General features: G+C 54.4%; 1 non-coding gene across 1 annotated transcript; it reads right to left on the reverse strand.

The window, feature by feature from the left end:
* Nucleotides 1-2,672: 2,672 nt before the first annotated feature.
* Nucleotides 2,673-2,745, reverse strand: TRNAG-UCC (transfer RNA glycine (anticodon UCC)). The gene has a single exon. It is a non-coding gene; the product is annotated as a tRNA-Gly (tRNA).
* Nucleotides 2,746-4,197: the final 1,452 nt, after the last annotated feature.

Here is a 4,197-nt window from a genome sequence, read left to right on the forward strand (position 1 = left end):
GAGCCGAGGGGCTTCAGGGGAGCAGGGAAGGAAGCTCGGGGGCCGGGCCAGCCGGGTGGGCGGACCCTCGCTCTGCGATGCGCCCACCCGGCCAGGCCCGGCTAGGGGGCCAGCGCTGGGAGGCCGGGGGGCGCAGGGGTCTGCAGCAGGGATTGGGGGGCCCCTGGGGCCGGCCCTCCGGGGACCTGAACTCGGGTCAGCCCCGAGGGACCCCGAGGGGAGGGCGGAACCCCCAGGGCCTTGGTGCTTTGTTTCAGCCTCCCGGCTGCCCCGCATGGCGGTGATGGCAATCCTGTCCGTGGGTCTGAGTGAGACATCAGCAGTATCAGCAGGTGCCTCTGGGGGTCCCCGGGGGTTCCCAGCGCCGGGCGACACGTGGCCCTGGGGGTGGGGTAGGGGCGGGCATGTGCCTCCAGGGGTGTCCCTGGAACCCTTGCTGCCAGGTCACCCCGGGAGGTTCTGAGATGCAGGTTCCCAGGCCCCTACCCCAGGCCTGCAGAGTCTGGGACTCTGAGGGACGCTGCCCTGGAAACTGCATTGTCCACGAACGTCCCAGGTGATGCTTTTGTTTTTATTGGGATAAAACATGCATAATATGTAAGTTACCACTGTGGCCGTTTTTAGGCATAGAGGTCTGCAGCGCTAAGCACGTTCATCACCACCCACCTGCAGGGCTTGTGGTCTCCCCAAACTCTGTCCCATTAGGCACCGCCTGCCCGCCCCCAGCCCCTGGCAGCTGCGCTCTGTCTGTGGGTTAGACCGCTCTAGACGCCTCGTGCAAGTGGGATCCTGTATGGTCTTCATCCTTTGTGTCGGGTTTATTCCACTTACCGTGACGTCCTCAGGGTGCATCCACGTCGTCGTGTGGGTCAGTCCCTGCTTCCTTGTCAAGCTGTGTCCTGTTCGTCACGTGGCTAGACCACACTTTGTTTACCCCCGCTCTAGGAGTCAGGAGGAGCTGAAGTTTGGGAAGCATGGGAGTTGAATCTGATGAATGAGCGAGTCCCCAGGCAGCTCACACTCTCCTCCTTGGGCTGACCTGTCAGGGGTGGGGAGGGCGGGGGGTTTCCTCTAGCTTTTGGGTCTCATATCCTCCAATCATGTGATGTGTGTGCCCGGCCCGAGCTGGTTTTGTGAAGAGGCTAGGCAAGTTGCACTATTTTTTTTTTTGGAGTATAATTGCTTTCCAGAGTTGTGTTAGTTTTTGCTAAACCATGCGATCAGCTATATGTGTACACCTATCCTCTCCCTCTCAGACCTCCCTGCCAGGGCTTACTGTATGCCAGGGACTGTACTGTGTATTTCACACATATGAACGCAAACGTCAAGTCAACACCATAAGTACTGTTTCTGTTCTCACTTGACACATGAAGACGGCGAGGCACAGAGGGGCTGAGTCACTGGCCCAAAGTCAGGCAGCTGGGACGCGGCAGATCCAGACAGTCATCCAGAGGCAGCGGCTGGGCCGGCCCGAGTGAGGCTCCGGAGAAACTGACTTTCCAGTTGAGAACTGAGCCGCGCGGAAGAGAAGTCAGGGGTGGATTTGGGAGTAGCATTCCAACAAGGAGGGAACAGTCTCTGCTGTGCAAAGGCCCTGGGGCAGGATCCAGCTTGGTGAGTCGGAGGGCAGAACGAACATTTGAATGAATGAGCTCCCCTTGGTGACGTCCTCCCTGGCAGAGCCCCTGCTGAATGCTCTGTGTCTGTGATATTGGTGCTGCTAATGATGGTTAGCACGTCAGAAGCATCAGTGTGTGCGAACTGCTGTTACCGTGCATATTGCGTCTACATCAAGGGGCCTATAGTCCTGATACCGTGTTGTGATGCTCAGATCTTGGCGAATCGAAATAACACTCTAGCCTCAGAAATTAGCAAGCAACTTGTCAACGGCTGTTTAGGGCAAGGCGTGGCGGGGCGGGGCGGGGGGGCCGGGTTGATCTCAGACCGACATGACGCGGGACAGTACTGTGTTGGCTGTGAGAGTGTATTTGTGCGCCAGTGCCGCCAGCTAACATCCCAGAGTTACTTGTCTTATGATCTGCACCTCTGCTTTCCACGTGCCGGGCACCAGGCTGAGCTCTTGCACTTAAAAGAGAAAAACAGACAGACGCTCTTAGGGAGTTGTCAGACTGAAAAGAAATTGTCCTCGGCACCACAAGGAGAAATGTACAAGGGGCTGCACCTAGCCTGAGTGGCCTAGGAGAGCTTGCTGGGGAAGCCATGTTTACACTGAGGTCTAAGGAAAGGCAAGGAAGGAGCCTGGCAGATACTGAGTGGAGGGAACAGTGTTCCAGGCGGAAGGAACAGCATGCGTGAAGGCCCTGAGGCACACATATGTTCACTTGTTTGGAGAGCTCGGAGGACAGTGAGTCTGGAGCATGGGGAGCTGGGGTGAGAGGCCAAGCTGGGAAGGGAGAGACACACAGGGACAGACTGGGTGGCACCTTACAGGCCCTACAAAGGGGTTCTGTAATGTTTCAAAACCAGATCATTTAAAAAAAAATGCTAAGGCAAGCTTTGCAAGTCATAGTAAGATTTTGGCTTTTCAGAATTCCAGGGTCTGTTGCAATATGAAATCAGTGAAAGTCGCCGCTGAATTCCTCTTTTTTAATGTTTATTTTTATTTATGTCCTTGGCTCTGCAAGGTCTCACTTGCGGCATGTGGGATCTAGTTCCTTGACCAGGGATCGAACCCAGGTCCCCTGCATTGGAAGTGCGAAGTCTTAACCACTGGACCACCAGGGATGCCCTGTGGCTATAATGCATGTCTGCCTCTCACAAGCATTTCACGCACAGGGCCCTACATTCTGACACCCGCACCCAGGTCATCATTACTCTACCCACGGCCCGTTGACACAGGGAGGCTTTGCAGGTATGTGACTTGGCCAAGATCACGCAGGTGGTCTCAGGGTTTGGGCCAGCGCGGCCCCCCGGAGCCTGCGGAGAGGAAGTGTCTGCAGAGGCGGAGGCTGGCTGGGGGCCCGGCCGAGGAGCAGCCGGGCTCAGTCCCTGCACAGGAAGGCCGTCTGCAGAGCCTGCCTGCCTTCTGCTCTGTCATCCCCTGTCTGCGAAATGAGGCTCTTTAGTGAACTTGAAACTTCTGGCAGGTTCTCATGACAGTGTGTTCCTGTGAGCCACGCGAAGCAAAAGCAGCCTCGAACTTCTTAGCAAGTGTCATCAAAACATCAGCTGTTCCCAGACGATGGGCTCTGGGATGCTCGGTGGGGCTATGAGCAGTGAAGACTGACTTTTCAGTTCATTTATTAGCGGGGAGCCAGGCTGCCTGGGGCTGCTGGGGGAAGAATCACAGTCCCTAGAGTGAGGTCAGCACCGACACCAAGAGGATGTGGGGGCTCCTGGTGGAGGGGGCGGCTGCTGAGGGGTCGTGCAGAGGCTGGGGGAGGGCGGTCAGGATGGACCGCTGACCCCAGCTGCCTCCCCAGCCTCGGTGGGGGCCCTGCCCAACCCTGCACTGTTGGAGGATTAGCTCGTAACAAACTGTGGAAAATTCTGAAAGAGATGGGAATACGGGACCACCTGACCTGCCTCTTGAGAAACCTGTATGCAGGTCAGGAAGCAATAGTTAGAACTGGACATGGAACAACAGACTGGTTCCAAATAGGAAAAGGAGTATGTCAAGGCTGTATATTGTCACCCTGCTCATTTAACTTATATGCAGAGTACATCATGAGAAATGCTGGGCTGGAAGAAGCAGAAGCTGGAATCAAGATTGCCGGGAGAAATATCAATAATCTTATATATGCAGATGACATCACCCTTATGGCAGAAAGTGAAGAGGAACTAAAGAAGCTCTTTAGTTTAGAAAGAGGAGAGTGAAAAAGTTGGCTTAAAGCTCAACATTCAGAAAACTAAGATCATGGCATCCAGTCCCATCATTTCATGGCAAATAGATGGGGAAATAGTGGAAACAGTGGCTGACTTTCTCTTTTTGGGCTCCAAAATCACTGCAGATGGTGATTGCAGCAATGAAATTAAAAGATGCTTACTCCTTGGAAGGAAAGTTATGACCAACCTAGATAGCATATTAAAAACCAGAGACATTACTTTGTCAACAAAGGTCCGTCTCGTCAAGGCTATGGTTTTTCCAGTGGGTATGTATGGATGTGAGAGTTGGACTATAAAGAAGTCTGAGCGCTGAAGAATTGATGCTTTTGAACTGTGGTGTTGGAGAAGACT

This window comes from Ovis aries, chromosome 19 (assembly GCF_016772045.2).
Source record: "Ovis aries strain OAR_USU_Benz2616 breed Rambouillet chromosome 19, ARS-UI_Ramb_v3.0, whole genome shotgun sequence".
Lineage (NCBI taxonomy): Eukaryota > Metazoa > Chordata > Mammalia > Artiodactyla > Bovidae > Ovis > Ovis aries.